The sequence below is a fragment of the Rhipicephalus microplus genome, chromosome 3 (genome assembly GCF_043290135.1).
Source record: "Rhipicephalus microplus isolate Deutch F79 chromosome 3, USDA_Rmic, whole genome shotgun sequence".
NCBI lineage: Eukaryota > Metazoa > Arthropoda > Arachnida > Ixodida > Ixodidae > Rhipicephalus > Rhipicephalus microplus.
In genome coordinates this window covers 10,188,221-10,215,711 of record NC_134702.1, presented here as the reverse complement: position 1 = coordinate 10,215,711, position 27,491 = coordinate 10,188,221, and the positions used below count along the sequence as shown (strand labels likewise).

The 27,491-nt window shown below is 46.3% G+C and overlaps 1 protein-coding gene across 4 annotated transcripts in view; it reads right to left on the bottom strand.

Annotated features, from left to right (window-relative positions):
* Window positions 1-27,491, bottom strand: part of LOC119182738 (solute carrier family 35 member G1) — an 82,153-nt gene that overhangs the window by 49,320 nt on the left and 5,342 nt on the right. The gene's annotated exons all lie outside the window — the stretch shown is intronic.

The following is a 27,491-nucleotide window of genomic DNA, read 5'->3' as shown; positions in this document are numbered from 1 at the left end:
AGAGACGCCGTAGTGGAGGGCTCCGGAAATTTTGACCACCTGGGGTTCTTTAACGTGCATCCAAATCTGAGTACACGGGCCTACAACACTTCCGCCTCCATCGGAAATGCAGCCGCCGCAGCTGGGAATCGAACCCGCGACCTGCGGGTCAGCAGCCGAGTACCTTAGCCACTAGACCACCGCGGCGGGGCCACGTGTATGGTTAGCCAGTGCGTCGTGAGAGACCCTAATCGGTGTTTACAGCTCGCGTGTTCCCTTAATTTTCACTGCGCCAGCGTGGTGGGTACACTAGAATCTGCCCCATTTCTAAGGCACATTGAGAAAGAAAGCGCAGCCATACGTCGTATCGTATAAAGTACACATTGAGGTGTGGGAAAGAGATAGGTGAGAAGGTATACAGCCTATAAAGTAAGAGAGAGATATGTATATATAATAAATTTCGAGAAAAGCAGCGAGGTCAACCAGAAAATGTAGCATCTGGTTAGCTACCCGGCACTAGGGGGGGGGGGGGGAAGAGAAGGAAAGCGACAAGATAAGTAGACTTGCGAAAAAAGAGAAAAAAAGAAGAGCGGATGTGCTATAGCCTTTTCAATAGGCCACTACACGCAAAAAGTTCAATACTTATAGGGTACCATGGAGTAAGAAGCAGCTATACGTTGCCAGCTGCTCTGCCCTTAATCAGCCTAGCGCGACTAAGAGTCGGATGCTGATTTTATGGCAGAAAGTCATTGCCGAATAACATCCGCGGGATCTAATCCCGGCTGCGGCGGCTGCATTTTCGATGGAGGCGAAAATGCTGTGGGCCAATGTGCTCAGATTCGGGTGCACGTTAAAGAACCCCAGGTGGTCGAAATTTCCGCAGCCCTCCACTGCGGCATCTCTCATAATAAAATTGTGGTTTTGGGTCGTTAAACCCGACATATCATCATAACTAAAGGACAAAGTACCTCATTTTTACATTAGGAACAGCGTATGCCCGATAGTATAAACGCCGTCAAAATTTATGACGTCACGATAATTTGTGCTGGAAGTTCAGTGTGGCGTCACCCTCTGCCCTTCTCGATCAGCGCAGAAAAAGGACAAAAACACTAGAAAGTGCACGACACAAGCGCTGTCTAACAACTGAAAGCTTAATGAAAAAAAAACAAAACAACGTGTCATATATATACAGACATGAAGGCGCATACGCCATCTGCAAACAAGCCACCATCCGCATTTTCTTTTTGCGCGTTTTCTCTCTTGACAAGCGTTCCCTCGCGGCATAGTGGTGATTTCTCCCCCCCCCCTTTCCCTCATCGCCGGCTGTGGCGCAGTCTTATAAAACTGTCACACGGGGGCAACTCAAGTGCACTTCGAGCGAGAGCACTTCGCCGTGAGTATCGCTCGCGCGCTGTCGCATGGGAAGCGCACTTGCCGGCGAGTATACGTTCGCCGAAATCACTTCGCTGCGACGGAGTGCCTTGATAGCAGTGGCTCAATAATATTACGTTGAATGAAAATACTAAATAAATATTATCTGAAGTCGAATACTTGGTATGTTCTGAGCTCTCGTTTTTGTTTGTTTTTAGGAATATTCTTATGCATTAAGACATACTATGCGCACAAAGGACTACTCTGCTGTTCTCGCTTTCAGGCAGTTTATTGTTGCCACGAAGTCCGGGTGCATGTCCAGCACTCGCAGTGCAATGCCCGCAGCCGCCGACTTTGTACGGAAAGACTATACCAACTTTGTGCGGAAAGACTACTTTAACGGCTGCTTACGGCTGTAACACATCATTAGTTCGGAGAGATTGCCTGAAATAACAAGTAACTGCTCTGCTGCTAAGTAACCACTGCCACTACCATCATTCACACTTCATTTTCTCGAGTAGCAGCGGGCCGTCAAAGTGACGTTATGAAGGCGTAAATGCACTTGCTCAAAATGGCACTAAGTTTGCCAGTATGGAGACCGTCATCATCAGCACTTCTGCTTTCGATCAGCACCGAATCATCTTCTGCGTGATTAAGAGGATTGCATGGGGTTCGTTTTGCAAGGGCGTCGGCCAGGGGCTCCGGAAGCATATGGGAAGTCTGGGCCATTTTTTTTTATTGATATGATATATAAGGAGATGTTGGCGCACCATTATGGCGCCGGCTACTCCTTAGCCGTTGATTGAAACTTGAACACGTATCTTGAAGCAAAACATACAAAGCAGTGCATGGAAAATAGAAAACTCGGGCACAGATATGCAAAGACACACTTATACGCACATATCACAACATAATGGTAAGTAAATGTTCGAAAGTCAATGAAAGAAGTCTCTGGAAATATCCCTCGTTAATATTCGGTCCACCAGCACAAAACAGCAGAGCACACGTCTGGTCCTTATAAAGATGCATTCGCTCGTATGTACATAATAGTCAACCCGTCATTCATTTCACAACACACACGTGATGGGTGTCACATGATACTGTACATAATAAGTGCATGTGTTACAAATGAAAGTTTGTTCTTTCTTAATACTTGTCAGCAATCCCGCTGTCTTGTAAAAAGCGTGTTAATGCTTTTAAAGCGCGTGACTGTAAAACTCCAGTTGGCCACGGGCCCAGAAGTTTTTTCATGCTAAATGGTCTGCGGTCCAATGCGAACAGTTCGTACTTAAGACGGCGTCTCGGCGTGTCATGATGTGGACAGTCTATGAGAAGGTGACATACGTCTTCATCTATAAATCCACATTCGCAATCGGGAGTTTCAGCTCTGCCGATTCTGTGCAAAAAATGTTTTGTGTATGCGGTGCCTAGCCTCGATCGGTGAATTAGAGTTTCCATACTTCTATCTAAAGCCAGCGTAATTTTGAATTCAATAAATGGATCGATGTGATATAAATCGCAGCTCTTTGTACTTTGGTCAAACCAAGCAGTTTTGCTCATTCTGAAAGTTGTATTCTTTACAATCTGCGCAATTCATTTTTCGAAATTGGTAAAGAAACAGTAACGTCTTTACGATGTGCTTGTCGTGCTGCTTCATCGGCAGCTGTGTTTCCAGGAATGTTGCAATGGCCAGGTATCCATTGGAATTTGATCTCATGTTGCGCCTTCTTTGCTTTGATGAGCTCTTTCAGCGTTTCGTATGTCATACTATCACTTATTACTGTCCTGTTTGTACTGGGGAGTGATCTTAATGCGGCCTGTGAGTCACTGAAAAGTACCCATTTTCTAGCGTCTGCTACCGAGTTTATAAACTTTAGAGCATACAGAATAGCGAAGAGCTCAGATGTAGTAGATGACGTCATGCGACATAATTTAAACGATTCCTGAATATTGAGCTGTGGTATGATAAATGCCGATGTTGAAGACGTTGTAGTACTTGAGCCATCTGTGTAAATGTGTATGTACCCTGGATACCACATGTGTATCTGATAAAGCGCTAGTTGTTGCTGAGCAGCTTGGATGAACATGTCTCTCTTTCTGATAATGCCATCCACTGAGAAGAATTCAATGCTTAGTATTGCAAGCAGCCATGGAGGATAGTCCATTTCGGAGCTCCAAAATTCATTTCTGGGTAATATATGTACATTACTCTGTACATCGTTATGAGCATTGCTTTTATCTCTTAGTAAAATCTCCAGTGCCAATGGGTGGTCCTTGTGTTGCGTCTGTAAGCGAAAAAAATGGCGGCATGTTTCAATTGTTCTCATGACTGGAAAGGGTGGTTGTCGAGTCTCTGCTATGACAAGGCTGCTGGAAGTCGCTCGTGGAACACCTATGCAGACGCGCAGTCCCCTAGCTAATAGTCTTTGAAGTCGCTCCTCTGAAGTGCGGGAAAGGTCGTGTAAGACTGCTGCAGAATATGCAACTTTTTGTCGTATTAAAGCATTGTGAACAGCGAGCATGGATGATACAGATCCGCCCCATGATCTCCCAGCAATTCTGCGGAGTATATTCACTAGCGTATTCACCTCGTTTTCGAGTTTCTTTATGTGGGGTGCCCATGGTAGCTGCCTATCAAGTATTACTCCGAGAAATTGATGCTGTGTTACAATCATTAGTGGTTCTCCTTTTAAACTGAGATTGAAGTTCTTTAACTTCTTACGGGTGAAGGGCAATACAGCTGTCTTTGCGTGCGATAGAATCATTCCTCTTTCTTTTAAAAAGTTGTTGATAATATTTATTCCGTCTTGCAATGCAATCTGAATTAACCGTATGTCCGTGCCAGATGCCCAAATGCACACATCATCTGCATATAAGGAGTATTTCAACCTGGAAGGCAGTCTTTTAGCTAAATCAGCCATAACACAGTTGAAAGGAAAAGGGCTGAGTACGCTTCCTTGTGGCACTCCCTGTCTGACGTCGTGTTCTGCACTTTTTCCTTCGCTCGTCTGAATGAATATTTTGCGACCTGATAAAAATTTGGATACCCACCGCAAAGACCTGCCGGACAGTCCGAGTTCCAACATACTCAGCAGTACATGAGTGTGACTGACAGTGTCAAATGCCCTTTTGATGTCCAAGAACACTGCGACCGTCAAACTACCACAGGCGCGTTCATGCTCCACATACGTTACTAAGTCCAGTATTGCATCCATTGTGCATCTCTGTTTCCTAAAACCTGTTAAGTAGTTGGAGAATACACCAGTTCTGTTGCACCACCATTGAAGTCGCGCATCAATCATTTTTTCCATTACCTTACATAGACAGCTTGTCAGACTGGTTGGACGGAAGGATTCAGGGTTCAAGGGCGTCTTAGCCGGTTTTAAGATCGGAATGATGCGAGCAGACTTCCAAGACTCGGGTACAATTTCTTGCATCCATAGATTGTTGTAAATATCTAAGAGAATAGTTGTGCCTGTGGGCCCAAGGTTCTTTAGCATATTGTACGTAATGCCGTCCGGTCCAGAGGCCGATTTTTGACGACATGATGCTATAGCACAATGCAGCTCCCTTAACGTAAATACAGGGTCTATAGTTGAGGATGCCGGGCCCAAAAAGCATTAATTTTCTGGCTGGCTAACGCGACAGAATTATCAAATAAGGCACATTGTGATGCGGCGGGCCTACTGATAAGTTGACAAAATTCATCTGCTACCACAGCTTCCGGTTTGTCCAAGGCTACAGCAAGAGCACGAAATGGGAAGCTCTGTGATACAGGGCCACTAAGTGCTCGAATTACAAGCCAAATTCTTGGAACAGGTGTGTGGGTAGAGAGCGTGCCACAAAAATCACGCCAGCGTCGTTTACCAAAATTTTTCTAGCCATCTGCGCCATTGATTATATATATATATATATATATATATATATATATATATATATATATATATATATATATATATATATATATATATATATATATATATATATATATATATATGGCACAACGGGAACGTTGTCAACAAGGATAAATATATTTATTTCCCAACAGTTTCGGGAGGGGTCCTCCCTTCATCAGGGGATGAGTTATACTGACATGAATTTCCTAACTTCGTTGCTGCCGCATCCCTCTCGCCTTGAAAGATGTTTGCGAGAGTGAGAGGGAACTAAAAAAAGGAAAAAAAACAAAAAGGGGGGAGAAAAAAGACGAAAAAAAAAGACAGAAAGTAAAAAAGAGGAAAAACCACTGTCAACACTGAGAACGAAACCAACTGTCCGTTCTCAGTGTTGACAGTGGTTCTTCCTCTTTTTTACTTTTTTTCCTTTCTTTCTTTTTCTTTTACGTCTTTTTTCTCCCCCTTTTTGTTTTTTCTTTCTTTTTTAGTTCCTTCTCACTCTCGCAAACATCTTTCAAGGCGAGAGGGACGCGGCAGCAACGAAGTTTGGAAATTCATGTCAGTATAACTCATCCCCTGATGAAGAGAGGACCCCTCCCGAAACTGTTGGGAAATAAATATATTTATCCTTGTTAGACCAATATATATATATATATATATATATATATATATACATATATAGGCGCTAGTAGACATCTCTGTTATTGCTAAGGCAAGAAAAGGAGGGGGAGGGGTCGCAGCAGCTGCTAGTAAAGGCATGCCCCCCCCCCCCCCGGTTCCGAAGCCCCTGGTGTCGGCACACAGTGAGGGAGCACTGGTGGTGTCGGGGCTGTCAACTACTATTGTATAGTCTCTACACTGATGGCTCCTCATGCATCCACCGACGTAGTTATGATAGCTCACTTCGTTCGCACTTACGGCTTGTCGTTTTAGACGTTACATAGTGACACCAGTTAGCACATTTTATACAATTCTACCAGTTTAAAAAGGGCAATAACACTGCGCACGTGCATTATCGCAGCGAAGTCTGCATATGAAATGGAGTGCATTTTAGGGGACCGCATTGTCGTCGTCTCGCGCTGACGTCATGCAGGTCCCACGTTTGACACTGCGTATTTGGAGCGACAGCGAACCCTTGCCCGAAAACGCCGCCGTCGCCTGGCGAAATCAGTGAAGTGAAACGCCACCGTCGGGAGTTTGGCGCACCACACTTGGAGGAGCGACCAGTAGAACAACAGTAGAACGTCGATTCTAAATCAGAAAACAGATAGTCGCGAAAAAAATCAGATCAGCACAAGAAAAGAACACCAAAATATTTGTAAAACCACCTTATCACAGCAACAGAAAACAACAGATAAACACTAGAAAAGAACATGAAAAGAGCATACGAACACAGGATGCGAACAAGGAAAAAACGGGTAAATGAATCCTACTCAGTTTGTACAGCTTTCACTTGGGGTGGAACTGTCTTCGATTTCATTTTTAACTGCTATAGTTGGCAAAGTGACAAACATTTTGAAACAAGTAGAGCGCAGTTTAGGTAAATCAAGGTATACCAATTAATTATTCCCGGACATAACGCTAACGCAACGCTTACAGATCAAGCAAACTGCGGGGAACTATGCACGCTGGGAAATATGCGCGCTCCGACTCCCCTGGCGGCTTCCACGACGGGCGGCCGTGAGCCCGACGGCGCGATCATTCCCTGCGAGCGGACTTGGCGCCTCCGGCCGCGCTGATGAGCGTCGTAATTAGGGCGGCAGCTTTCGCCAGCGCTGCCTGCCCGCTTGACACGCGCACATTCACACGCGTAAACGACGACGTCTGGCTCGCTCGTGCGTCCGCGTCGAACGACCGGGCGACGCCCCAAGTTGAGAATTATCATCCGACACAGGCGAGGCGATGTCTGCTGACAAAAAGAAGCAGGAATGATGGCTCGCATAGTTCAGAAAACGAATTTGGGACGATTATGAAGATAAGACCATAGGCTATACTGCAATTTACATTCAGACAATTCAGGAATGGCTGACGCTGCTGCATGCGACCATTGTGGCAGTAATGAAACAACTTGGCACATTCTGTGTGAATGCCCACAATACTGCTCGCAGAGACAGTCACTCTGCAATGCACTAGATGAACTGGACAACCAGCCTCTTTCGGAAGAAGGAATCCTGCGCTGCCGACAGGACTTTATGTCGCAGAAGAAGGCTGTGAAGGTGCTCCTGCTCTTCTTGCGTTCAACCGGCCTGTCCAAACGACTGTGATCGGAACTCCCTGAATGTGTGCGCATGTGGTTTTTTTTCTAATTTATTTTTATCTCTCTATTTCTATCCTCTTTCCGACCCTTTTCCCCACCCCGTACAGGGTAGCAAACCAGTTCGTCTAGGTTAACCTCTCTGTCTCTTCCTTTTATTTATTTCTCTTTCTACATTCAGACAAAACGCTAGCTTCAGTATGTATACATATCTTGTAGTCAACCAACTTTCCATTCTCGACCCGCCATGGTAGATTAAGACGTCGCCAACAGATATATGCGCCGCATACGTCACTTCATCTACGTTTCGCCAAGGTTGCAGCGTCGCCGCTGCTGTCGCGTAAGTCGCGAGTTCGATTCCAGTCAGTGGAGGTCGCATTTCAATGGAGGCGAAATGTTGGAGGTCAGTGCACTGTGCGATCTCAGTGCACGTAAGGCCATAACCGCGCGTATACGCGCGTGAGCGCGTGGCGTGCCCTTTCACTATGCAACGCGACGCGGCGCTGAATCGCGCCGACGCGCTGTAACGCGTACATACAGTTAGGCCTTTAAGAGATACCAGTTGAACAGCGCGGGCTTTCCTTTCAGGGGGCGCCACCCACCTCCATATTATAATATAGGTCAATGTAAAGGCATAGCTATGGCGCAGAATTTTGCACCCACCTCTCAAGTTACTAACATAAGCAGCCGCCCCCTTGCCCCCAAAAAGCAACCACAGAGGACGAGGTTCCTCTGTGGTTGCTTGTCCCGGATGTTTGACGAGAATATAGGCTGCCCGCTTGCACCACGCGAAAAATGCTCGCGACTTCCTCCATGCATCTTCGGCGCCCAAATCTCGAGATTCGCGGTGTGGAGATAAGACGTGCTGTAAAAGGAGGAGCGCGCAATCTCTGCGCATTCTCGGCATTCTGCGGCTAGGCTCACCGACGAAAGGTCCAGACGCTCGCAGGAACGCGTTCGTGTCAAGTGCCTTGACTGCGTATACAGGTGAGTGCGGGTGATTGTGTCGATGACCGATGGCGAAGGACGTACGCTTCACGCCTGAACAATGATCGCAAGGTATACAGTGGGATGAAAGCTGTAGAAAAAAAGTGTATATACATAAAGGTTGGCAAGAAAGTGAAAGCAGTCGGCGTGCATATCAGGAGTGGGCAGCGTGTCTCGCCTTATATAGATCAACAATGCTCTTTCACGGAGCATCCGCGATATCTGTGCTATAGCCGGTTGCCGAGCACAGGCTTCGTGGTGTTCCGATATGTGAACTTCTGTGCAATAGTGGAAGAATCGCAGATGCGTTAACGTAATCCACCAACACTATAATAATAATAATAATAATAATAATAATAATAATAATAATAATAATAATAATAATAATAATAATAATAATAAACGCGAGGCCTGCGCGGAAGGCGCAGCACAGTGCAGCGATAGCTAGAAGAGCGGCCTTTCAGAGCCTTTTCGAAACACTCATTGGGTAACTACTGCAAGCACGCTTGTTTGGTACCCGCTAGGGCATTAATAATAAACTTTTGGGTAGTAAGCCGGTATTCGCTATGCTATTTTTGGTCATTCTTCTGACAAGCGTGGTATACGCTGCAAACTTGCTAAGAATTTTTGTTCAGCTCCTCATTTATCATGCATGGTACGTGGGTTTAGGAAATACTGCCATGGATTCAAAGCGCCACCAAAATTTACCTTCTGCATATATTAAACCTAAACGATGGCTCCCGTGTGACAACAATTCAGTATCGAGCGGATACCATATTGATCTAATTTTCAACAGAATCATCGCTGGATCATATTTTCAGTGGATTATCACTTCTCAGCGGAATCATCAGTGGATCGAAACTCGAGCGTGCTTTAAAATTTCTTTGGCCACACCCATAGAAGGTGCAAATGCGCGCGGCGTATGACACAAAAGAACGCACAAATGTTTGTTTACAAAGCGCAAGATCTATACAGGAGAGATGTGTAAGCATGCCGCAGGACGTCGGGCGTTGGTGCTCAGGTTGTCGCCGCGGTGGTGCAACGGTGACGGTGCTCGGCCGCTGACCCGAAAGACGCGGGTTCGAATCCCGGCCATGAAGATCGCGTTTCGATTCAGCCGAAGTGTTAGATGCCCGTATACACAGTGTAGCTGCCCCAGGTGGTCGAAATCCCTGGAGCCTTTCACTACTGCGTGCCTCATAATTATACGATGATTTCGAACGCAATACCACAGAAATTATTATTATTATTATTATTATTATTATTATTATTATTATTATTATTATTATTATTATTATTATTATTAAAGCTGAATCCGATATTCGTGATAATGGTTGAAAACAGGCCTTTATAGTATTCCTCGCTTCGCTGAGATATAAGTGTCAACATAAATGATTGCTGGCGAAGTCAATGACAGTTAGACCAACCAATCCATACATACGAACAACAAGCAAATCGAGTTCTTTCGTTCCTCTTCGGAGATCGCCGCTTTAGCTGGTCGTTTTAGCAGCACAGACGAATGCAGTAAATTGAAAGAGAAATAACCGAGTTGCTTTTGAAAGCAGTGTATTAGTAGTACAGCAAAAACCGTATGGCAGGGCGAACAGAAATGCCAGCGATGCTTGGCACTACTTTTACCACTCGCAAGACAGTCATACACGTTGCTGTAATTCCCTTCTATCTGGTCTATTCTTGGCGAAAAGGTAAAAAAAAAAGAAATGGCGCCGTACAGTTTGGCAGTATACTCCTACACTACGCCAGGGGTCCTCTCGAAGCTTCGACTCTTAAAAGCTCTTCTGGCTTGCCGACATAAAGCGTCCAAGCTTTCCTACAGACCGAGCCATTTTGCGGGAGTGGCTGAAGACGCTAACTTGGAGGAAAGCGCAAATCCAGACAGAGCAAGACAGAAAAGACATCAAAGGAGAAAAAAAAAAAAGACCAGCAAGCTATGGCGCTTACATACAGCTCTTACGTATCCGTGCCTCGGTTTAAGAACCCATTCCGGCAACGAAACATCGAAGCGGTCTCTCTTTTAGTAATTTATTTTTTGTATTTTCTCTGGCTTGGTGTGTCTCCTTTCGCTGAAAGAATTTCGTCGCCAGTTTTGGTGTTCGTTCTTATGGGAATGTCACAGGTGCACTTACGGGAATGTAAGCAACATAAAACGCCACGCCGTATGTTGCAGTGTGCGCCAAAGTACCGTTAGTCTCGCGGAACATCGCGAGAGGCAATTGCACACAGATAAAAAAGAAAAAAGGAGAAAGAGGAATGTCGTCGAGAGGCTATCTCCGGTCGAATATGGTAAACTCGGGATGAGAAAACGATTACAGAAAAAGAAAGACAATATTGAACAATAAAACTCGGTTGGTTTTCGGCACGCAGTCACGCGGTAAATGATGGAGCCACGTTTAGTCACGCACGCAATGTTGGTGACTTCCACCACTAAGTAGTGAACTCATATAATGACTCTAAAAGCTGAATCGACAAACCTTTCGATTGGACAAGTGTCATTCACCATGAGTGATCGACTTCAGTGTGACTCAACGACCTACCTAACTTGTGACTTGACTCCCTCGTTTTCACGAACTACACCGTGCGAACAACTCAAGCCTCGGATACTCATTTTAAATGCGAAGTATCTTATGGTCGAGCTCAAGCCGGTGTGCAGCGTGGCCACTCTTACTGCGCATGCGCGTCCCCTCTCTCTCCTCTCTTATGCTCTCCCTCTCTTTCGAACTTATCATATCCCTGCGGCGTTCGCACCCTCATTGCGCGTGTGCGCCCTCTCCCTTTCCTCTCCCATGCTACCCCGTTTCTCGCCTCGCAACACCGACGCAGACTTTCGCTGCCCTCTCTCTCTCTCCTAAACATCCCTCTCTTTCCGCGGCGTTTACACGCTCATTGCCAATGCCTCCTATATATGGGCACAGGATTTTGACTTCCAAGGTAATGCCGGTGAGAGACTTCTCCTGCGCGTTGTTGAACAAAAAAAGTTAGCGGTGTGCGCGTTAGCTTAAAACCAAACTGCGGGTTTTTGTGTCCAATCGGAGTCTTCTGTCTATCATTACCCATTTACAGCGATTGGCATGTTCCAGTAGGAAACATCGGTCCATCGCTGCGTGAAATGCACCGCCCCAGGTTTCTCTGCTGCACAACGCCACCGCTAGTATTAACGTTAGCGCCCGCTGCTTTGCATCTATACATCGTTCCCTTTAGCGGGAGATGGTGTAATTTTTTTAAATACGGACCGAAGCCTTCCAAGTCGTCAGTAGGCGACAATGCTTCCTGTTAAGACGAAGGCCTCAGATGCCTCATCAAACTCGGAAATCGACAAGCGCCCTTCATTGATGCCGTAAACACAAGGGATACAAATAAAATAATCACAACATTACGTCACCGTATCACGTCATTATGACGTCACGGATCGTCTGATTTCGTGGCTTCGTCAAAACATCGTGACGTCAGAAATTCTTGTGACGGTGCACGTTCAAGGTGAAAGGGAGGGATTCAAACTATACCGCAACCCAGGGCTTTCGAATACATGTCAGGCGGCGAGGCCGCAGTTGCAGAATTTAGCCCTGCAAGGACCGGGGGAAAAGGTAAAATCCGAAAGGGGGAGGGGGGAGGGCAGGGGGTTTGCACACATTGTCAGCTATCCGTACCATTGAAGAGAAAGCATTTTTCATATTTCAAATACGGGTCGTTTATGAAGAAGATTTGGGGCCATGCCATGATCACATCCAGCAACGTGTCGATACCGATCTCCAAAATGTTACAGTAAATTATGGACGCCGATATTGAGATACCCTTGGTTACCCTTCAACACATGGCGACCTTATGTGGTGCTTCACGAGAACTTGCTTTAGGCCAGTCATGCCTGTGTAGCTCACGCACATAGCTTAATTATGAAAAGAATAAAGTAGTTTGTGGGTGAAGACAGTCATGTGCAGGCCGTGGGCCGCAAGAGAGAAGATCGCGGCCGCATTTTGAGACCCCTGCTGTAACCGTAAGAACATAAGAAGTAGGAGATTCGAACGTATCAAGAATGTCTCCCTAATAAAAGAAATAGACGGAAGCCAGTACCAGCGAATTAACAACTTCGAACAATGCGGTACAAACAATTCCAGTATATATACGGCCGCCAGCCAATAATAAAATTACTTTCCTAATGGCCGCACCTCAGAACAACGACACTTGGCAGCCGTGATCGAAGACTCACGTATCCGGTCAAAAAGTGTCGACCTTCAAGTTCAAACCAGCCTACGTACTTCCCGCATTGGTCATTCTGCCATTGTCTTATATAGCTGCTCGTCACTTCATATTTACGATTGTTATAGCGTGAGCTCAGAACGATGACAATAGGACAAAAAGACGAGGGATATAGCAATCGTTATGACCTTCTATAACTAGCCCAAACCGCTACACTTCTAAGTTAGATATTTACACTGCATTCACTTTAACTAAGTATAAACCAAAGAAGCAACTAGCCAAGGATTCCCGCAGTGCTATATCCTTGGCCAATGAAGCGAGCATCAACTTTGCCCTGCCGCTGCTGACTCGCAGGTCACAGGATCGAATCCAGGCTGCGGCGGCTGCATTTTCGATGGAGGCGAAAGTGATGTAGGCCCGTGTGCTCAGATTTGGGCGTACGTTCAAGAACCCCAGGTGGTCGAAATTTCCGGAGCCCTACACTACGGCGTCTCTCATAATCATGTAGTGGTTTTGAGACGTTACACCCCACATATCATCATCAACTGTCACGAACGTAAATAACGATGCTATTCAAAGCACGTGGCAAAGATTAACGAAACAGAAAAAGAAAAGACAAAGAATAACCCGACAGAAACAGTAAATGTTGCCGTCTCCATTTCCCCGCAGTCGATGCGTGCAGTTGCGATGGCAACGCCTATCGCTGCTGCCTTTATTGTTCTGCCACCGAGCGATGCCGGAAATTGCTTTAGTGTCGTGCGCGCTTTACGCGTGTAGTATACACGCAGATGTACGCGAACACGCCTGTCTGCGTGCATGTCGGCACTCAGAATGCACGTCGTCTTCAACAGGCGATGCAGCGAATAAGGCTGTTGCCCGGTTTGCATAAATGAACCGCTAAGCTTGTCCCCGCCGAGGGAAACAGGGCGCACAAGCGAATCAGGTCGTAGCGCGCCAACTATAAATAAACAAACCTGCCAACAAATACAAGCGCGCCAACAAATAAATAATCAAAAAACAAAACGAGTGGCGTGATATGTATTGATTGATTGATATGTAGGGTTTAACGGCCCAAAACCACCATATGATTATGAGAGACGCCGTAGATGGAGGGCTCCGCAAAGTTCGACCACCTGGGGTTCTTTTAACGTGCACCCAAATCTGAGCACACGGGCCCACAACATTTCCGCCTCCATCGGAAATGCAGCCGCCGCAGCTGGGATTCGATCCCGTGATCTGCGGGTTAGCAGCCGAGTACCTTATAGCCAATAGGCCACCGTGGCGGGGCTGGCGTGATATATATTAATGTTGCTTGCGTTCGCGCACGTGCCCTCGAATAACGCCATTAAATGAAACCATTCGACGCTGAGAGTCATTAGCGCGACAACAAACGCACTGATTTGCTTCCAGAGCACGGGAAATATGGATCATAAACACATTAAAAATGCCGCCATATCCACGAAGTGAATGATGATGAGTGGGCGAAGCTCCGGAGGTAAACCTGGTAAACCATGAATCCTCCGTACATTTTGCCCACTCGATTTTATTGCAACGCTCCCCCTAGCGTACGTCGCCGCACTATATCGAACGATGACACGCGCCATATGTGGCATCATTCCTATTTTATAACACCTCGCATCTTTCATAATCAACTACACGTACCGCCGTCTAGTTTATAACATCTTGCATCTTTTGGACGGACGGACGGACGGACGGAGGGATGGATGGATGGATGGATGGATGGATGGATGGATGGATGGATGGATGGATGGATGGATGGACGGACGGATGGACGGATGGACGGATGGATATGGCTGTACCCTTTAGATCGGGCGGTGGCTAGCGTAATACTTAGAACTGAACGAGAGGTGGCTACATACAGGGGACGCACAGCCCACGCCTTAAGGAGCTTCGCTCCTAAAAACTGGGCAGTGGTGGAGCACGTAGGAAAGTGTGTTTCAGCTCCACTGACGTGGAACCTTCGGAGGGGCGGAGCATGCAGCGTTTTGAGAGATTTCTTTGATGAGGCATATGTAAAAGCGTGAGACTGGACATGTAGGTAAGAGTGTTTCCACATCGTCAGAAGACTGCGTCGTAATTTTGTTCCTCCCTACAAGCTCGATTAATGTTTCCTTTGGCATGTGGAATGCTGCTCCATGCACTGAGGCTATTTGTTGGACTAACTGTTGCCTTTTTTTTTTTTCATATTTAGTGAACCACTGGCGAGTATAGAGGTGTGTAGCGATTGTGGCGCGTACCTGTTTTTATGACTGACCGTGACACCTCGGCGACAGGAGACGCCCGCAAGCCCGTGAGATGCGTCAAGCCTAAAATATCATAGGCAGCGTTATAGCTCTCGGTTTTAACTATGCCTATGTCTGTCGTCGAAATTTTCTCCTCTCCTTTTTTTTTAATTTTAATCTACGGACTCAAAGCTCGCGGGATTGAGTCCCAGCCGCGGAAACCGTGTTTTGATGGAGGCGAGATAATCTAGGCCCGCGTGCTTAGATTTAGGTGCCCGTTAAAAGAGCACCACATGGTCTAAACTTTCGGAGCCCTCCACTGTGGCGTCCCTGACAAATAAACTGCGGTTTTGGGACGTAGAATCTGAGTGAAACACCAAACACTTATAATCCTTTCTACACCAACGCCTGTATAAAATTCTTTACAGCAACTATTCACCTGAACATTCATCGTAGTGGTGATATTGTGATGATACTGTCTCGGCGTTCGCCTCCGAGTCTCTGTTTCTGTCGTACGAGTCAATGTAAAAAAACAAGGAAGAAAAAGAGGGGGGGGGGGAGGGGGTCATTCAAAAGGAGTACTGCGTTTCGCTGAACAATCGCACGGCATATACTCTGCTGCTGCGCTACAAGTGCGAAATAAAACGCAACAGTGAGCTATGGACAAGTGTCGACTACCTCTCGCCTATATATAACTAGAGCAAGCACTTGGCTATTTTCACTTCAACGCCATTTTGTTGTCTGCGTATATATTTAATGTTTCTAATTAAAAAAAAGCTGCTTTATTGGTTGTTTTTTAATAATATTAGGTGATTTATTTAAGACACAGAGTGAGTCTTGGATCGTAAGGCAAAAGGTAGAACATCGTCTGCCTGACTAAGGCCTTGCCACCCGTACATTTCTCCAACAGTGCGGCAGCATGCGGTGGAATAGAACACAAAGCATACACAAAGTTTGTGCAATAGATAAGTTAAAGACATGCAGTTTTGTGCAATACTGATTATACTGGGATGTGCATTTCTAAATGATAGGATTAAGTAGGAAAGCTGTTTAGCATATCGTATAATGTTCTACAAAAGGGAACTCTAAACTGATCGTGCCTAAAATTGTATTGAGTGTCAGTTGAAAGATACCATTGAAAAAAAAAAAAGGTTGCATTTTTCCCAAGTTCACCTCATATGTATATTGCGAGCCTATTCTTGTGCCCCTGACCTACGTCAAAGGGCCTAATTTTTGATGATTGAAGAGACAAAATCCTTGGTTGGTTTCTACTCTGTGTCTGTTGACTATATTTTTCGAGCCTGTTTTGCGACAAAATTTTGCGGTTAACTTTATAGCTACTTTTTGGATACTTTTGAACTCCCGATTTGTGGCACATGAGGAATAATGTTTTTCATTCTTTGCTCCTGAAATGCTTTGTAAGCTTTTCCGTCGTTGTAGTCGATGCGCTAGCGCGTCCTCTATACCTAAACCAGCAAACTGGCGCGCGTTGAGGCACCCTTACACGTCGCTTATTAAGTGGCCATGTTTCGTGCACGTCGGTTGACGTGTGGCTAGCACACTTCTCATGCTGCCCGCCACCTATGCTGATGCGCAGTGCATGTTCTCGAGTAAACAAAAAACGACAATGAAATGAAGCTGCTGCAGATTTCACTATTTGATGTTGGACCTTTATGCAAAGCTCGTTTATCGAATTTGGTCTGCAGCTTCAAGGAAAAACTGAGAAAGTGCCTGACAGCGCAAACGACAGGATGGGATAGAAGAGACGAGAACAGAGCGCTGATCAGCGCTCTGTTCTCGTCTCTTCTATCCCCTCCTGTCGTTTGCGCTGTAAAGCACTTTCTTTGTCTACCATAGAGCACCAACCAGCCCAATCAAGAACCTTGTTAAAGGAAAAACTGTTTTACATACAATGTTCCTGCCGACCCGCAGATACTCTGTATCTGGCAATAGCACTATCTCTCCTACACAAACTATACTATTAATGTAGGTGTTTACCGGCCCAAAACCTCAAAACCACGATCTGATTATGAGACACCGTATTGGAGGGTTCCTGAAATTTCGATCACCAGCAGGTTCTGAAGCGCATACCGGAATCTAAGTACCCGACGGACCTCAAAACCTTCGTCTCCATCGAAAAAGCGGCCGTCGCGCCGCGGGATTTCATGTCGTAACCTGCGGGTCAGCAGTCAAACACTAGAGAAACTGTATGAATGGGCAACGAACTTATTGTATTATTTTTATTCGGTACATATGGGTGGCTTGAAAACCAAGCGATGGCCGAGAGGAAAGGGGGGGGGGGGGTTGACATGGTTTTGCTAAATTAAGATATTAGTATTCATTGATAAATGCCCAAGACTACTGATAATCTTACGTCTGTTCTATCTCGTCACAAATATGGCAAAAAAAGGAAACGGCATGGCTACTTCGACTACATTTGGCCTGAGGTTCTGGCTCCTTCTCAAGTGTGATGCGATTGCGCGCGTTTAAAAAGTGCGCCACTCCATCAGCCAGAAGAAGATGAAGATAACGCTTGGTTGCGGCACGTGTGGGCGTGAACATTTTGGTCCAATGAGGTCCTTCCACGGAGATTTCAAGGCTCAATGGCTGGGTACCACGAAAGTACAGAATCTCCAATCGGGACGAGGCAAGTGGACCAGAGCGGCAGCAGAAGCCTGAGCAGAGCAGATCAAGGGGAGTTTGAAGAAGACGGGGCAAGCGGAAGGTCGTCACCGGACCGGGCGCTGAAGATGGGCCGTCGGGCGTCAGACCCGAGCCTGCAGGACTTCAACCGGCCGGGCTGCCGTCGTGTTCCCGCTCGAGAGGACCGTGACCATCCGGTCCTGCACTCCTACCCAGGGCCTGCGGACTCTGGTTCCAACAGGTGAGCAACAGCCATCGGGCTACGGGCCCGAGCTGTGCGCCCAGCTGCTTGGCCAGGTTGACCCTGGTTCCCTCACGCGTCGCCACCAGCTTGCGTTCTCTCGTCACCGACGGTTCCACAGTCCTAAAGCCAGGCAGACGTGGCCGAGTCGGGACAGAGTGAAGAAGGTGGCCAGGGCGCGGGAGTGGTGGCCAGCAGAGCTCCTGCATCGAGGTCCCAGCGGGCTCCCACCTGGACACTGAGCTTCTTCTCGTCACCTGACTTGGGCCAGGCTTGTCCTGGTCTTCTGGCGTTGGCCAAGAAACGTCTCCGGCTTCGTGTGCGAGCTGCGGCTGCCGAACGCCGAAAGGTCACTGACTTCGACCAGCCCGACGCTTCCTGCCGTGCCAGTCAACCACGTGAGCGTCTCAAGCTAATCACCATTCTTTCCCTACTGCACAAGTGCGTCTTCACCATTACTCGGTCGCATCAGTTGCAAGCCCCGCATCCCCGCTGCCGTCGTTTACGTGAGTGCGTCCATGGATTGGTAGCACAGCTTTCGCTGCAAGCACCTCTTCCAGCTATGTCGTGACAAAGTTTATTTTCAACTGAACATTTATGTAATGCACTGTTCACGTCTTTAGCCGTTTGTTCTTCTTGCCAACCTCTTTGTAGTTATGTATGCTGTGTTCTTTGTCTGCTATTTGTTTTTTTGGGGTTTGTAAATATATTGACTGTTGGAGATTTGGGTGGGAGCAAATGGTCTCGTCAGCTCATTTCCCGATGATGGTTATGTCATCGGTGGTTTTTGCTTTTACACGAACCTACACGAGTGCATGCCCGTTAAACGGCCTCGTGACATCAAGTCCACCCCGCGGCGACCCTGACAAAACAAGAGTCGATGCTCCTACAAGGTACCGAAAGAATCATGCCCTAACGAAAAACGTCAGCCGGGTGGAGACTCTCGGCACTTTTCATAACTCAGCGGCAGCCCAAGCAGTACCCAAGCTGCCGCAGAAGTATGACACGTGCACAAGCTGATACATAAAACAAAGCCGTCGCAGTGGTGCAGCGGTTGCGGTGCTCGGCTGCTGACCCAACAAAGGTCGCGGGCTCGATACCGGCCGTGGCAGCCGTGTTTCGATGGGGGAGAAATGGTTGAGGCCCGTGTATATTGTGCGATGGCACTACACATTAAAACAACACCAGATGGTCAAAACTTTCGGAGCCCTCCGCCACGGCGTCCCTCATTATTATGTCGTGATTTTAGGACGTAAAACCACAGATAATATTACTACTATAGCCACAAAACAATGCACGCTGCTACATAAAAAGCATACTTTTACAATGTATATCATTAATTTGTGGCCTAGTGTCGAGCCATAACGTCACTGGTCCCATTAATTAAGAAGGCGATTGTCGAGCCTCATTTCAAGGGTTGACGTATCGGCCGCCCGAATCGCACCACGAAAGCGCGGACAATTTAGTATTGGTCCCTTTCGTGCGTCATCGAACGCCGGCTGTTGCCCAATGAACGAAGCGGAGCCGAGAGTTGATAACAAAAAAAATGTATTTTCAAATATGGCAGAACAAATAACACACAAACATGCACACGCGGCAATAATTCAATACAATACGTCACCAATCACAAGGTACTCAAAACAACGGGCACGAAGAACAACGCGCGCTACAATGTAATCTCATGCATTAACTAACCAAGACACTTATACACTAAAATGTTCGTCAAACGTAGTCAGTCCAAAGTTCTTAGAACAAAGTTGAATTCTCTCTTCAAGGAAACATTCACTCAAAGTCCAGAGCCGGTTGGCGTCCCGCTGCGCCCGATGTTTCTCTTCTAGGAAACTCTTGCGTAGTGAAGTGTCCGCACAAAACTTCTTCGCTGGTAACACGTCGGCCGCTCACGCGCTGCGACTGCAGAACACGTCTTCGCCCAAAAGTGATAAACACACACTCTTCTCCTCCTTGTAAGACAAGCCTTTACCAGCAGATGGAAAACACACTTCGTCTCTGCTAGGTCACTGTAGAACAAGCCTTCGCCTGACGGCAGCAAACTCTCTTCATCTTCTCCTACGACTCCCTCCCCTGCTGCCTTATATACGTTCGCACTGTGTTCTCGAAGTTTCGTCGGCGCATTCAACAGCCAAAGCTGGGGAAGGGGCGGGATCTTTCTCGAACTCTCCGTGACCCGTCACGCAACCAGGGAGTGGCTCACTCCTTCCTTCTCGATGTTTCTAGATTTCGCTGGGTGTTAGATCGGGGTTGGTCGGCGTGGCTACGGCGCTTCCGAGGGGGAGAGGTGGCGCGCGCGAAGCGTCTTCTGATGCTTGTTTCTTCTTTACGCCGGCTTCTGTCGCGTCTGCTCGCCGCCTCGACATCACGTAGCGGTTAGGATTTGGAGGCGCGCGCTTTGTTGAGCGCTCGTTTGTAACAAACGTGTGGGCATAGCCGCTTATAACTATATATCATCGAGGAGGTAAACGCTGCTCGGGAAAAGATGGGCGGTCCCCGCTGAAGCAGTTTCCGCCATGTACATAAACGATAACGAGTTCGACTTTGACACGAAGGAAAGAACGTTGTTCGGGCGATAATGATTACGAATGTGCATAGTTGGGAAATTAAGCCACACAACACTGACAGCCCAGACAAGAGCGGGTGACGAGTTTTTACTTTCCGCATTCAACACGAGAACTGCATACGATGGCGTGTCAGCTTGCTCAAATGAAAACGCGGCCCGAAAGCAGTTCATATACACATTTTTTTTTATTTTTTTTTACTAGAAAGGGTGACACACACATGCTCACACCGAAGAACGAACGAATTTTGACGAAAGCTTTCGCACTGGAAGGAGCATAATCCTGACACATCTATTCTGGGAATGAATCACCGAATGTGGCAACACTCGACAGCTATTTCGGTGACACGTTTCCGACTACAATAACACGTGTGTTTTCAGACCTTACAGGGAAAAAAAGTGCAGTGAGCGCAATAATGACAAACAGAAACGCGCGAAAAAAGTTTGTGGGATGTACGTGGCGCCTTGTGTCTGCAGTATCATTTCTTTTTTTCCGCAAGTTTGAGCGAAATCGGATCTCGATCAGCGCGACGCGACGTTTTTCTAGTGATCGGAACATCAATGGTAAATTGAATATCGATCTCATGCGGCACTTTTTCCAATGAGTGACGGAATGTACGTTACCAAACACACTTTGTGATCGCGCTTTTTTTTTTTCAGAACTATTATTCATTATAGGTCGCGTCACCAGCCAGACATATCGTTCATTCCGAACTAGTGGAGCTATCTAATAATGTCTAGGTTTTTTCGATATGGTTTCGAAGGACGCCGTACGCCGTGGCTTCGGAGATTTCCGCCATCTGGCGGTATTTAACTGACGTCGTGCAGTACATGGGCCTCTGACATTTTGGCCTTCACCGAAATGCAGCCGTCGCGGAAGTGATCGAAGTCGTGGCCTTCGATCGGGTCAGCAGCCGAGCATCGTAACTACTGTTCCACCGAGGCGGGCCTCGCCGTGCTATCTAAAGAAACCTTCCTTGCAATTGAGAATATATGGGGTCGCACATTATGCATATATTCTTTGGCGTGCGTCGTCCTTTTTCTTCTTCACAGCGAGTTCACCGATGTCTACCTTTAATAGCATGTTTTTTTCATGATTGTCGATTTCTTTTTGCCCACGTCCCCGTTCCATTTAACCCAGCGAAGGGGGACAAAGAAACGTGTACGGAATACAATTGAAAGGCTATGGAGGTGACGAAGGAAGCAATCAGTGAGTGCTGCTCCAATTGCTCCAAAGTGCCCCAAGAGAGAAACGCTGCTCCGGGTTGCTCCAAAGTGTCATATTTGCCAGTAACTGCTCCGAAACTGCTGCAAAATGTTATTGGGAAACGGAAAACAGAGAACTTGAACTGTGTGATCGTTCAGCAAGCCTACACGAAACCAAAACCAAGGTTGTATACTATCACCTATAGTATGCAGCTTGATCTCAAACTCCATACTAGCTGCACACTAGCGTATTAGCAATGTCAGAAGATTTGTATTTATATGTGTCTGATTCGGCTGTATGTTTAGACCTGACAAGCAGGTTATTTTGGTGAAATGTACGTAATGATAGTTAGATATCATAGAGGTTACTAACTTCTGCTGTGATGACTTTGATGTGTGATTGATTACATTTCCTATTGTATCAGTATTGACCTCACTTATGCCACAAAAACTGGCATTTTATGTAAATAGCTTCATTCCTTTAATTTTTGATGCTGGCTCTTTTTTGGACATGTGAGACTTGCATATTTCTCTAATCTCGTACCAATTTTTAATTGCTGGTTTGGCGATAGTTTCATGTGATTGTGCCTAGTTTTTTTTTTTAATTTGGTGGTGAGCTGTATGTCATCTATGACAAAAGTAACGCCGTTTTAAATGTACGAAGCTCGTCTTACTCAGTGATCAGTGATCATCCATCTGCTTAATCATTTGTTTCTTGCAATTTCTTATGGTTATCGTACGTGCAATATGTTTATTAAATATGTAATAATATTCATTACACATTTCAATGATGCTTTAGCCTCCAGAAGTCGTTCGGAATACTTTGCCATGTGCTCCAGAAGCACTTAAGGCTGCTCCAAAGCACCCCTTTTTTTGCTCCAGAATCTGGTTTAAAAAGTAAAACGTCACTTCCGTCACTGAGCAATAGTGTGGCAGCGATATAAGCCGCACGCAGTGTTTTCTCGCGTCACAGGCATTACTTGGAAGAATACAGCTCTGAAATTGGGATCTCGCCACTCAGCTAATTCGACTACAAAGGAACAGTGCTGCTCCGTCGAAAGAAGAGAATATAAAGTGAGGTGTCTTGTGTGATTTGCACGACACTACGTGCGAACCTGCATGAACGAACCTGTAGTAGCACGAGTACAAGAGCAAGCATAGAGCACATAGACAAATCAGTATCTAGGCGATCACACATAGATTTGAAGTGTTGAGAAGTGTGTTTTGGCGCCAAGAGCGCATAAGTGCGTCGAAGCTATCTGCACTGGTTGAACGTGATAACACGGCGTATAGGTTTATCTGCGATGCATGAACAGTTACGTCACGTAGCGTGCAATACAGCGCTACGGCCCTCAGTGGACAGCAATTCATTTGATTGATTGATTTGTGGGGTTTAACGTCCCAAAACCACCATTTGATTATGAGAGACGCCGTAGTGGAGGGCTCCGGAAATTTTGACCACCTGGGGTTCTTTAACGTGCACCTAAATCTGAGTACACGGGCCTACAACATTTCCGCCTCCATCGGAAATGCAGCCGCCACAGCTCAGTGCACAGCAAGCAGAAGAAAGCAACGGAGGAAAGCCCTGTTCATACAACGTTGTACAAGTAATCCTATGCAACGATGTTTATTACGTGTGGTATCGGTCCATATAAAATGTAGAATAAGCAATTGTATGCACAAGGAAGACCCTTGCGCAAGCATTTCCATTTCTATTGCGTAAGTTGTTACGTGTGCTGGTATAGGTAGCTCTAGGCACGCTTATAATACCCCGGAAGGGTGTGCATTTTGCACTGACATGCCTTCAGCAAAGCGACAAATTATACGCAGTTGTGATCACCGTCGTCTTCGTCGTCGCCGATGCCGCCGCAGTGGCCTATAGTGAATATACGATGCTCGACCCTAAAATCGCGCGCGATCTAATTTCGACTGCGGCGATCGCATTTTGATGGAGAAGCAATGCTATAAAATCCCATGTGCTTACATTTAGGTGTACTTTAAATAATCCTGGACGGTAAGAATTTCCGAAACCTTCTACTACGGCTTCTCTAATCACATCGTAGTTCTGGGATGCACAACCTCAATAATTATTCGATGGAGAGCTTGTTTCGTCGTGAAAACGGGGCGACGTTTTCCAGGGTTATGAAATGGAGTTCACACATCCAAAACGGTTCTCTGGCACTAATTTTCCTTTCTTTCTTTTCTTTTTCGTGGCTGCGCGCATTGTGTCATTAACTTGGGCCTCCGTTCCTGAAATACCAATCGAAGCGAAATTTCTTACTTCGCAAAGAACCTCGTTTCAGCACAATCAATATACAATGAAGTCTATAAAGCTAGGCTATTTAAAAAAAATGTCACAATACAGCATCTGGATTTTTTTTTTTTTGTCGCTGGAGCTCGAAAAAACGCCGCTCACCTGAAGTTACATGAAGAGGCAACGTTGAGTAAGCCTAAACGCTCGCGCTGACGACGAGATTAGCGTGACGCTAATCTACGTGACGGCGAGATTAGCGCCATAGAATTCTCATGATTAGACATTGGCAGCAGTCCCATCTGCACGTCATGAGACAGCCAAGTCGTATGAGGAAGTCTCAATGGCAGAATATGCGCATATATAAGTTCGCCGGAACCGATAAACCGCTTTTGTTCTCTCTATACGACTATACTGCAGTGCTGAAGTTGTTACACTTAAATGCAGAAAAAAAGTACATTTTATTACTGAGGAGGCCAGCTTGAATTAAGGTCAGCATTTTTTTTTCTTAGTGCTGAAATTTCATATACACGGCTGTCAAATTTAGCGCTATGACTCGGCAGTGAAAGAAAGATACCACACTTATGTGAACACCCAAGAATACATCTAAGACAGACAGAATAGACGTGTTAAACACCACTATTTAGGGTACCACTTAATTTTGAGCAAGGAAATTACATAACCGTCCTAAATATTGACCTAAATGTGCGCATATTATGTGGTCTAGTGACTAAGCTACTCGGCTACTGACTCCCAGGTCATGGGATCGAATAACGGCTGAGGCGGCTGTGCTTTCGATGGAGGCGAAAATGCTGCAGGCCTGTTTGCTCAGACTTGGGTGAACGTTAAGGAACACCAGGTGGTACGAATTTCCGGAGCCCTTTACTACGGCGTCTCTCATATTCATATGATGGTCTTGGGACGATAAACCCTACATATTAATCAATCATGTTCGCACACATTATGAACTTTATGAATAAAGTTTCTTATCTTCGTCGGAAACAAACTTTCTTTCTAGAGTGCAACTAATGTCAGTGAAACCGGTCCGGTTATTGTCTCATAAAATTATTTACTCATGTTACAGATCATTCGAACAGCTATAGGCGTCATCGCAGCTAGGTGCCTTCTAGATAAAGTCAACTCCGTTTTCTTTATCCGAATATATATCGCCGCCTGCCTGGCTGATATTTGTAACATGGGCTCATTAAGGTCAGCATTCTAGTTCTCCACTGAATCGTTCATCTTCTTTTCATTAGAACAACGAACATGTCAACAACTATACGCATCGTGGGTCCTTCGTACAATTTCATTTCACAGAATATACAGGGCCAAGCAGAGATGTAAAAGGCCTCGTAAGCCGTCACTATACCGTCACTGTTGAAATTCTCCTTCGTCCATTGCCACACCTCATCTGCTGCCATTTCAGAAAGGGTGACTGAGGCATGAAGTTTTCTAGTGATACTCCATAGAAGGAAATTTGGCGCTAGTGTCTATGGGAGCTCCCACGCACTGCGCTTCAGCTAGCGTGGAAATGATGGACACTACATGGATCTGTCTAAGCTTCGTTATTCCGACTTCGTTTGGCTAGTTTGGCTCCGTGTTAACCGTAGCCGCTTTGTCGTAAAACAAAGTTCGGCACTTTCACTCCACGACCTTAATCTTTTTAGTCGTTCAGCGAACTGGCAGCGCGGGGGAACACACACAAGAAGCAAAGAGCACGCTGTGTGCCTCTTTGACTTTTTTTGTGTGTTCTTCCGCGCTGCCAGTTCGCACCGTTCTCGCACAGTTCTCACCATTCCCGCATGATTGCATATTGAATTTAGGTTGTTTCGTTCGACGTCGTCAAACTCCTACCCATGTCTTATGCAAGCGATGAACAGCTTGGTAGAACTATACCGTTGGCTGCCACGGATTCACGCTATCGTTTACATACGAACCAGCAAAATTGAACAATTTCTTGGGTCGTAGCCAGGAAACGTGTGTGTGAGGGGGGTGGGGGTGAGGGGGGCTGAAACCCCCCTCTCACGCGCATAACAATAGAGATGACGGAAATCCATGAGGCGATGTGAAAAGGTATCTTGAATTTGATGGTGAACATTACACTGCTATCATTACCCTTTTTTTTTGTCGCGGAATTAGCAAACTTGTTTGGAATTGTTAAGCATACATTGAGTAGACTGGTATGTATCTACAGTCGAAGAGTTAGCGAAACAACAGCAAAGGTAGAAGCAGCTGTCAGCTTCTTATGCGACAGGCGTCAACGGCGCGAACAAACGAGCTGCTTCTTTATGGCAGCTTGACAACTTGGGCGGGCCGCCGAACTTGTTGATGCGACGGCCGCATCTGCGAGCGTGTTGTTAACTATGCAGCAGCTCTGATTGCTGTGACGAGAACTCGCTGAGCTGTCCGCGCACCACGTCGCACAATTCGCGCGCACTTCTTTTTTTTTCTTTCCGGTCGGCAAACGCGGTGACGCACGGCTGTTCTGACTCTGGAGTTGTGTTACCACAAATCCATGCAGCGCTGTGAAAGCGGACGCCTGGCTTCGTCACGAGACAACGGCATCGTCACGCGATCCAACCGCGCACGCGTTTCCCCTTTCAAGCAGTCACAAGAAGCGAAGCGCACACAGTGTTTTACTTCCGTGCTATAGTGGATACATGTTGCACGGACTCGACTATTCTTGCAACGTCCACATGTAATCTATTACAGTATAGGCAGTGTCAGCATAGCGTTCGCAATGATAGCGTTCGTTGTGGTGCGTAGGAAGGCTGTAGGAAAACTGAATTCTCTATAGAGATTCTACAAACGCAGCCGAGAGAACGAAGACCACGCATGAAAGCACGTTTAGTGTACGCAGAAAAAAAATGTAGCATGCTATCAAAAAGAACACCAAGGTTACTGAATTCATGAACTTTAGATAATAGAGAGTTTTAGTACAGCGTACGCTGCGTACGTGGCGGCGTTGCGTACGTAAGGACGCCACGTTCTGCGTAGTGCGCATGCGCAGACCGCAACGCGCACGTATCGCGTTACGTACGCAGCCGCTACGTACGCACGCATGAGATGCGTGCGTGCGTACGTATGAGCTGATCGCGCCGCTCTCGAACAAGTTCGCGACAGCGCGAGACTTCGTTTTGCAAAATGACGGCATCAAAGGAAAGCACCGACCGGCTCTGTGGCTTAAAATATGGTTATAATCTGGCTATAACACTTGGATTGGCTCACATTGGCTGTTAACAACACGTGCTTCTATTTTGATCTACCAGATGACGCAACACGCTTCACGCTCGTTACGTACGCGGGTACTAAGGCGTACTAAATGCCGATTAGTGGCAAACGACGCCACGTAACGCAAGGCGCTTGCGTAATGCGTACGTAGCACCATTCCGCAGCACTAAAACTCTCTAATGACATGGTATTGACATGATTTGAAAATGACACGATGGATGTTTTGAGAGATATACCCATGACTATGGTTTTGCGCTATTCACACAAAGTTTATTGTTACCACACCATTCAGATAAAGAACACAAATCTGACTGCAGCAAGCGACAATTGTTAACTGAATTTTTTTTAAATATCTTGATGTCATCGGCATACAAGAAAAAGGAGAGGAACTAATTGCAAAAAAAGAACATC